The sequence below is a fragment of the Taudactylus pleione genome, unplaced genomic scaffold (assembly GCF_031769625.1).
Source record: "Taudactylus pleione unplaced genomic scaffold, aTauple2 ptg000556l, whole genome shotgun sequence".
NCBI lineage: Eukaryota > Metazoa > Chordata > Amphibia > Anura > Myobatrachidae > Taudactylus > Taudactylus pleione.
The window spans coordinates 11,299,744-11,310,086 of NW_028284958.1; the positions used below are offsets into that span (position 1 = coordinate 11,299,744).

The 10,343-nt window shown below is 40.7% G+C and overlaps 1 pseudogene; it reads right to left on the minus strand.

Moving 5' to 3' along the window:
• Positions 1-8,771: 8,771 nt before the first annotated feature.
• LOC148481899 (5S ribosomal RNA) lies at positions 8,772-8,890 on the minus strand (annotated as a pseudogene).
• Positions 8,891-10,343: the final 1,453 nt, after the last annotated feature.

Below are 10,343 nucleotides of genomic sequence, written 5' to 3' on the forward strand. Positions count from 1 at the left end.
CAGTCTGTGAACTTGATGCATTGTTCCTTTACACAAAATAATTCTGTCTCTATCATCTGAATAAACATGTACTGTACCTGCCGCAAATATTTATAGGGTATCATTTCTGTATAGCCCAGAGAAAAGAGTCTCACTATGTTGTTAAATCACAAAATGTTCCCAGAATTTATTGGCATAAAAAAAGGTTTGATGATCTCCCTCTCTCTCTAAGTATTATCAAAGAATAATTCTTCCTCAGAGTCTCTTTGCAATTAACAGCAGATGCAGCTGTGTTATTGTAGAAAAGCTGTTATCACAGAAGGAATTTTACTATAGAAATGTACAATGTCAGTTAAATCATGAGCACATGAATAGAGCTGTATTGTGCGTGTTTTCCTTTTTCTTTTTAGTAAATTTACATTAGTAGTTTCCATTAATCGTCTGAAGTTTATAGCAATTAAATGGGTTTTGCCTCATTGAAAACATTGTGATAAATATTACTAAGTTCCTCGATTAAATATGTCAATGTTTCTATGAATTAATGTGGACACGTTAATACACTGGTAGTCTACATAGCCTGGGGTGTTCAACTTTGACAAATTGGTCAGGGGCTTTATACTTATTGCAAGATCACTGGGTCATAACTAGGGGTGTGTGAGCATGGCTGTGACCCTGGGTGCTAGGCGTATTTGGCTTGGCTCCATAGCGACGTCCCGCGCATCTTTAGGACATGCCGGGAGCTCAGCTTCTTTGCTATGGCTCTGCAAGATCAATACCACCATGTCATAAATTTGTGAGCAAGGCAGTGGGTATTTAAATATAGACCCAGATAATATTATCCTTCATGGTGGTTAGTCCCAACTTTCCTTATGTTAGTAAAAGGACCATAGACTGCACATTCCTCAGAACTAGAGATGTGCTGGTCCAGTTCCCAGAGAACTAACAACAATTGAATTGTGGGGTTCCGAATTGAACCGAGTCCGAGTTCTGAATCACTTTGGGGTTCCGAGTTGAACCGAGTTCCGACTTGGTTTTTCAGTCAGCTCGGAGCACGGTTTTAAAAACTCGGGTTTTGGATTTCATGTAAACAGGTCCAAATGACACGATTTTAGCTGTTTTTCATTATTTAAAAAAACAAAACAAAATGCAGATACAAAACTAAACCACGATGAATTCAGATCCAAAACCAAATCACGGGGGTCCGTGCACATCTCTACTCAGAACAGATAAGACCTTCACAGTCACTATATGGCTTTAATGTAGGATTTTACAGTTTTGATATTTGTCGGTAACACCAAATAGCCTCCACCAGGGGGACAGGCTAGAATTAACACTTCAATCAATGGAGCTCATCTTAAAAACTGAATATGGACTATTATTAACCCAAGGCTGTAAAAACATCCTAAACTTTAAGGGAGAGATGTATCAAGCCATGGAGAGAGATACTGTGGAGAAGTTGCCCACAGCTACCAATCAGCTTCTGTTATTAATCTAGCACAGTCTTTGAAATGACAGTCAGAAGCTTATTGGTTGCTTTGGATAACTTCTCCAAGGGGTCTATTTACTAAGCAGTGCTAGGAGACAGAGTGAAAAGTGATAAGGTGCCAGCCAGTCAGCTACCAAATGTCATTTTTCAAACACAGCCTGTGAGATGGCAGTTGGAAGCTGATTGGCTGGCACCTTATCACTTACTTATCACTTTTCACTCTGTCTCCTAACACTGCTTAGTAAATAGACCCCCAAGGCTTGATGCAACTCCCCTTAAAACTTAATGTAAGGAAAACTTTATTGAAGAGGGGCCACTTCAGGAAGTGTTTAAATATTTGGAAGGTGATGGAGAGTCTGATAGGGTGGGGTAGAGATTCAAATATGGCGAACTGTATAGGAGATGTCTTGCAGACATTCATTAGAAGAGGTTTGGAGATGTTGAATATAAAATAGTTTAATAGAAGGGAACTGCTTGAAAATATCTGAAAACATATCCTTAGTGCCAGCACTTTGACACATTATGGCAGCTGAAACTGTATTTTCTAATTCAGAGGTGTATTTATTAAGACTCCTCTCAAAAGAAGTCTTTTTATCGCTGCTTATAGGGATAGAGCATATTCTTTACTGTAGTTTATTTTAAAAAAAAGTAAACTCAGCTCCTGGATCGGGGCTTCCAATTGCAGATTCAGCAAAACATAAAAAAAAGGATGTTAAAAAATAAAATAAGTAAAAAAATTAAAAATAAAATGTTAAAAATGTGAACAATGCATTATTTTAATGATATTTCCTGTGGGAACTCCCGAATATTGCCGTCCTGAGATGGCAATAGCATTGGAGTATAGCTGGCATTACAGTATTGGGCAGAGCTTTTTGCTGGCGAAGACCCCCATGCGATGGCCAAGCCAGGCGATATCCACCACATGCTGTGCTGAATAGTAAATAGGGAGAATCCCTAAATTCTGCATAAACTGTAATATTCACAGGATTTTGGTATATTCTCCCTTTGATAAATCGGCGCCCTAGTTACTTTGAAAATGGTGTGTTAATGCAAATGTAATACTTGAATTAATCCTGATGATGATGATGATGTAAATAACTATTGCACTGCACCATATACATGTATATCTACAGAAAATGGGTGCCAGGAGACTGCTAGAAAAAAGTTATTTCTCTTATGTTGAAAAATCATCCTCAGGGAGACAACAAATAACAGGATTTAATTGAAGAGACAGTAAATATTAAATTGGATAATAAAGTATATAAAATCCTATGTATTACAGAATTAAATTATATTCTGGTTAAAAAAACCTGATTGCTTTATATTGAAAAAAATCTCTCCGGTAGCCTCAGTGGAACAGCCATAACCAGGCATTTCCAAGCAACTACTTAGGTGGGTGGTGTTTCTCTATGATTGTGGAAGACAGAGGACCTCATTCAGAGGCGGTCGCACGGAGTGATTGGACGTAGCGAGCGATATTTTTTTCAACTGCCCATGCGTGTACCTGGCAGTGCGCGTGCGCAAGCCTGTCTTCCCGACCGCAATCCTCTTGCTCGCTAGTCACTACGAGGTCGTAGCTGTGATTGACATTTCGTGCCGTTTGCGGGTGGTTACAGGGGAAGGTGCTTGTGAACGGGGGTGAGGTGGTGCGCACGCAGGTGTGGTTGACCTTAAAAAGGGCGTTTTAAGGGCGTGCATATATTTCTGAGCGAGTCATCACACACGTCATCTCGTTGCAATAACGACGCTACTGCTCGCAGAGCTACGGGTAGCCCAGGGTCTACCTTAAGCATTGAGAGTGCTGGCGATGGTTACTGCCTCAACCGATGTTTGTAGGCAATTAACAATGTAACAGGTGTTAATCGTGCTGACGTAGGTTGCCCCCTGCGACCGACTCTGAATTAGGACATAAAGATAGGAGGTGTGCTTTCATTGTTGTGGGTGTTTCCGCGCTTACGATGTGCTTTGCGACTGAGTGTTCATTTTGCATATTCTCGGTCACTTTGGGTGCGACCGATCGCTCCCGAGCGACCGCCTCTGAATGAGGTCCAGAGTGTAAGTGACTGGCTTAAAGCCTCCTAGGTAACATGATTACTGTAGTTTGCATTAGATACACACATATTCAGTTAGATACCTAGTGTCAAATTATATGTATCACAGAGTCTAAAAGCAACGTGTGTTAATGATCTAAGGCAGTGGTTCCCAAACTGGGTGCCGTGGCACCCTGGGGTGCCTCAGGGCACTTGCAGAGGTGCCTTGGGTTGGTGGTCCAGTACAAATAAAATTATTTTTAGTCAGTGTGATTGGCCTATCAGAAAATATGTGGACAAAAAAAAAATGGAGCCCTGTCAGCCGTCGCGTGACTGAACCTAAGGGTGACATATAAGCACAATTTACTTCATTTAAGTTTTGCTGAATTTCTCAATAAGAAACTTTTGCCCCAGGGGTGCCGTGGAAAAAAAGCTGATACTCCAGGGCGCCGTGATTCTATAAAGTTTGGGAACCACTGGCCTATGGGCCTGATTTAGAGATGCACGCTAATGTCACCATAGCTGCTAATTAATATTCAAATTCCGCAGCTGTCTGGAATTGTATTGAGACCCCCACCGGTGGCTTCACAAATCCAGGCGACAGCATACAGAGACACAGCATCGTTTGCAGATCAGATGATAATTATCGGTCTTCTGAGTAAGCCTATAGCCAAGGGTAGTGAGATGCCGGAGCCAGTTTTACTGCGTACGGGATTGCAGTCGCAGGCTAAGACACGCCGCGAAAAACAGTCATGACATGCCTGCATTTCAGTCACCACCCCCCAATGCTGCCCACAAATTGTCCCTGCCTGCCAATCACTTTGCAAATAAATCCTCACTTACAGCGACAACAAAAACGAAACTTGCCGCATGCGCAGATTACCAATAATCGCTCAACTGTGTAAACATTGGCGCTGTGCCCGTCTCTAAAACAGGCCCTTAGTGCTGATTGTTGAGTTAAATATTGAAGTAAAGAAAATAATCTTGGAATGTGGTTTATATTTTACTGAAAAAGCTGAAAAGAAAAACTAAATGACCCTTTGCTGTGTAACAAACCACCGTGACATGTCAGGCTGAGCAGTGCATTATACCTTTATATTTAATATACAATAAGAAAATGACCATTTTCGGGTTGAGTTGTCTGTTCGCTTTCCCTGCATACTGTGCACGGCACCTTTAAATATCCTGAAGTCTGTAGAAACACATTGTAGTGATTCCAGCCTTATCCTGAGCTCACACACGACAAGGCTGCTGAGCCTGAATTTGTTTGTACTAACAATACTGCTAATATGATATATTAAATGTCATTCCTGCAAAGCTAGGTATGCATATCTCTCCTATCGTGCTGCCTGTTTATGCTTATTCAGCCCTTTGAATAATTTAACACATTTCATACTCCAAATTACCCGCGACAATTTGACATGGGCTGCTGGCAGTTTACTTGAAACGTTCAGTGTTAGGTCAGAGGAGAGACCCAGCATCTGCTAAACAGAGGGATCCTACTAACGCAGCCAGGGATAATTAGAATGGTGCTCCATATATTAATGATATCCTCACAATACAAGCAGCACTCGCTACCAGCAATCCATTATGTCAATATGATCTCTAGATGGAATTTTGAAACTTCTGACGTTTTCTGCCCATTAAAGCGCCTGTCCAGAGATGTATGTAAATCATAATATTGCATACACATGTTAGGGCAGCAAGAATGGGGGAGGGGGGGGGGGGAGATTAATATTGGACAGACACATTTTGACAGTGCTGAGCTCATGTGCATAAATCCTTGAACCTAACAACTACTAAACCTCCAGGAGAGTCTTCCCCAGGACACCAAAGAGGAGAACTACATATAATGGTCTTGAGGAAAGGACCCCCAGGTTTAATTAGGAGGGTTGAGGTAGGGTTTGCTAAAATTGGCCAAGGTTTACCTCCCAATACTCTCTGTCCTTCACCTCAAACACACATGACACTTACACTACTGCACATTTACATAAACATACAGCAAGACAAAAAAGTTAAGTATGGTTAGTAAGGCAAGTCAATACAAATAAGAATGTGCTTGGAGCAAAAAGAAAAAAAACAAATGTGTCCTATATACTCTATATCATGGCTCTGCTGGTCAGCGTATTACGGGCCGGATTCAGCAGGGATCGCAATTGCAACAGCGTATGCAGATCGGCCGATGGTGCATACTGCACATGCGTATGCACTGCAGTGCGCAGACCAATACTGAGTGACGGGATGTGAGCGTTTGGGGGTGGTAAGGGGGGGGAGTGGTTGACGAAACACAGGCATGCCTGTCCGTTTGACTGCCGTTTCCTGGGCGTGTGTGTAAATTAGCCACTGCGACGGCATTCGCAGTTTCAGTACTCACTGAGTGCGACAAGACTTGCAATTTCTGAAACAGGTCAGTCTTGCTGTAGTTCTGTGTGAGTGTCAGGGGCGTTTTAAGAGCGGAGGGGGCCCGTATGCAGTCTCCGTCACTGGCCCCCTCTTCTCAGTCTGGCGGCCGGCACCACACTGAGCGCAACGCGGCCAGCACCGCACTGATAGACTCTGGGCACTAGATTGTGCCCAGAGTATATAGCGCATGCGCAAAACGACGGGAAAAAGGCAGCGGCAGCCATCTTCCAGGCGTTTTTACAGAGCTAACACCGGCGCCGACGTGGGGCTCCAGAGAGGTAAGTATAATATGGGTGCGCGGTGCGGGTCTCCCCCTGGACTCAGCACCGCACACGCTGCACCCATTATAAATATGCCCCTGGTGATGGTCCGATGTTACCGATGTATACGCAGGTCTGCGAGGTCTTACAAATGTGAGAAAGAGATAGTGGGCATCTCTATGCTGGCTGAGCAGTTGCAGACATTAGCATATTTTCGTAGCAGAACTGCGTGCGTAATCGCAGCTGCGATCGCAATAGTGATCAGTAATAAATCAGTACAAAAAGTTACCGGATTACATTTTAAACTAAAAACTGGAGTCAATCTTCTGAAAACTACAGATTTTGGAAAATTATCTCATTTTATAGTATCATGGGCTATTTAACATCTTTGAAATTTGCTTCTGTCTTTGTGTTTTTGTGTGTAAGAATTCCCTATTTCCCAGCCTCCAAAAAGCTTAGCTCTTCAATTCATGGTTCTATTATCTTACACCATCATTAGGTTGTGTTTGTCCTTGTAGAATATAGGCTACATTTTCTCCTACACGTATTTAAATAATGGATTGAGAAGTGATCCATTCATTTCTTACAAGGGTTGAATCAAGGGTTAAGTCAACCTACCATTTGTCGGACAATTGATCTTACAATTAAGAAGGATTTAAATACAAACCTTTACTTAAAAACATCCATTTTGTTTGTATTTAATTTCTGATTCTGATTGTAATTAAATTCTGATTATTATTTTTAATTTGTTTTGCAAATGTCTTGGAAGATTTACTTCAGTTTGACTTGGTAGTGAGTATTTTATACAGTCAGGTCCATAAATATTGGGACATTGACAGAATTTTCATATTTTGTCCTCTATTCACCACCACAATGGCTTTGAAATGAAACAAACAAGATGTGATTTAACTGCAGACTATCAGATTTATATTGAGGGTAATTAAATCCAAATCAGGTGAAATTCATGGATTCAGGTCAGGGGATTGACTTGGCCATTGCATAACATTCCACTTTTTAGCCTTAAAAAACTCTTTGGTTGCTTTTGCAGTATGCTTCGGGTCATTGTCCATCTGCACTGCGAAGCGCTGTCCAATGAGTTCTGAAGCATTTGACTGAATATGAGCATATAATATTGACTGAAACACTTCAGAATTCATTCTGCTGCTTTTGTCAGCAGTCACATCATCAATAAATACAAGGGAACCAGTTCCATTGGCAGCCATACATGCCCACGCCATGACACTACCACCACCATGCTTCACTGATGAGGTGGTATGTTTTGGATCATGAGCAGTTCCTTTCCTTCTCTTCTCTTCCCATCACTCTGGTACAAGTTGATCTTTGTCTCATCTGTCAATAGGATGTTGTTCCAGAACTGTAATGGCTTTTTTAGATGTTGTTTGGCAAACTCTAATCTGGTCTTCCTGTTTTTGTGGCTCACCAATGGTTTGCATCTTGTGGTGAACCCTCTATATTCACCCTTGTGAAGTCTTCTCTTGATTGTTGACTTTGACACATATACATCTACCTCCTGGAGAGTGTTCTTGATTTGGCCAACTGTTGTGAAGGGGTTTTTCTTCACCAGGGAAATAATTCTTTTGTCATCCACCACAGTTGTTTTCCGTGGTCTTCCGGGTCTTTTGGTGTTGCTGAGTTCTCCGGTGCGTTCTTTCTTTTTAAGAATGTTCCAAACAGTTGATTTGGCCACACCTAATGTTTTTGCTATCTCTCTGATGGGTTTTTTTGATTTTTCAGCCTAATGATGGCTTGCTTCACTGATAGTGACAGCTCTTTGGATCTCATATTGAGAGTCGACAGCAACTGATTCCAAATGCAAATGTCACATCTAGAATCAACTCCAGACCTTTTATCTGCTTAATTGATAATGAAATAATGAGGGAATAGCCCACACCTGTCCATAAAATAGACTTGATAGTCCCATTACTTTTGGCCCCTTAAAAAGTGGGAGGCACATATTGAAACTTGTAATTCCTACACCGTTCACCCGATTTGGATGTAATTACCCTCAAATTAAATCTGAAAGTCTGCAGTTAAAGCACATCTTGTTTGTTTTATTTCAAAACCATTGTGGTGGCGAAGAGAGGCCAAAATCGGAAAATTCTGTCAATGTCCCATTATTTAAGGACCTGACTGTATATCAGTCGCACAACTCCTTCTCTCATTTATTAAAGATTACAAATACATGGCACAAAATGTGAAAAATGTGTTAAGTGCATAGTACTTTTCAAGCCATTTTATATAGGTATCATGATCAACATGAGGAAAATTTACATCTACAGGATAAATATTTGGGTAATCTGCAGGAATATTAGAAAAAGAAAAAGTAAGGCTATTCTTGGGGCACACTTATATATGAATTCTTAGGATTGAAATAAAATATAACTTTTAATATTAATAGTAAAATATATACCAGGTACACATAAGGTCATAGGCGAACATATTAAAAGATAATTTCTGCAAAGTACCCCACATATACAATTTAGGGTAACAATAATTGTGTTAGAGTGCAGATATTGCAATAAATACCATAGGTATTGGTATATAGGCTACACAGTGCGCAGTCCTATGATCCCCATTAAACAGTACAATATCTATCTACAGAACCTGGTATTCCTGAGTGGTCCCCCACATCAGTACTAACCAGGCCTACCACTGGATCGCTTCCAAGATCAAACGAGTTTGGGCATAGTCAGTGAAGTATGACTGTAGATTATCGCTACTGAAAATATATGGGGATTCACTTATGCACACGGTCTGAGCCTATTTAAAAAATGTAGGACTACTCTCAAAAGAGAGGTCCAGTTAATAATCAGTTGCTGTCAAGACAGGTGGTGCATAAGCATACCTTCCTTGTGATGCAATCAATTGACACATATAGCATAACCATGTATAGATTGTAACTTTAAGAGAGCATCACATAGGTAACTTATCACAAATCATACTTAGTTCCAAGTATACAGAATAGGAACTCTACACAATAACAAAGCCTGACAGAACACATAATATACAATCACCCCATAAACATAGAATATCAATTTTTTATATAAATTATGGTGGCTGCATAAATATGCTAATCCAAATGGTTCTCCTATTATCAGATATTCTCTATCAATGAATATATTCCACCAGGAAATGCTCAAGGACTTCCAAATTGGGCTGCAATTGAGTATAGTAGCAGGCACTCTCATTAACCTGGTATATAATAGGAATCACAGAGAGTACAAAAGAAGGGGGGTTTTATCAGCCATACATAGGAAACGAGCTGAATCACAGGAGTAGGTCATATCCCCAAAGTGCTAAAAAGAAAAATAGGAGATGGCAATTGGAAAAGAAAACTGACAGGCTAAGCCTGAACAAATCTATCTGGCTGACCAGACACCATCATCTGTCAGCTTATACGTTACCAGTGTGAGGTACAGTGGAGCCCTGTCCGTGCACTGACTGGGTTATCCTTGACATCAGCAGAATCTCATATGTAAACAGAGGACGCGCGTTTCGCCCGCATTGAGGCTTGATCACCTCGTGTAATGATGAATTAGATAGTAATCCTTTTAAATGTGTGCAGAATACACGTCATTTACCCGCGACTCAGGTCGCAGCTCACAGCTGTGCCATTAGTCACAGCGCAATACAATCTCCCTCAACTAAGCTTGATTCTATTGGTTATGGATGCGCTCGTGGGGTAATAAGCCAATCACCGGGTCCCGATTGGGAGAACTGCATATTGGGATATGTAGTTCAATACCCGGTTGGTTAAAATAAAACTCATGATACAATGGGCCAATCAAATAGTCCCAGTTAGACAGATTGCTTGTTGGGATATGTAGTTTAAAAAGCGATTAACTGAAATTAAAAAAATCACTAAAACCAGGAGGAATTTTATATATATATGTGGTCCTAATATATTAAATCATACGCACTTGATCTGAAAATCGTAATAAATACCCAGGGAAAGCCCCATAATCATAATGGGTGACAATGAGCATCACATTGCTCTTAAGCTGAAACAAATAACGAAATGGTGCTTATGAATACCACCATGACTATAAAATAGAGTAAAATTATCCATCAGAACAGAATTATTCAGGAAAATTATAAACTGAAATTAAATCATAAGCTACTAACAAATATCATAAAGTGTAATCACACAGCGTCCACTCGTGT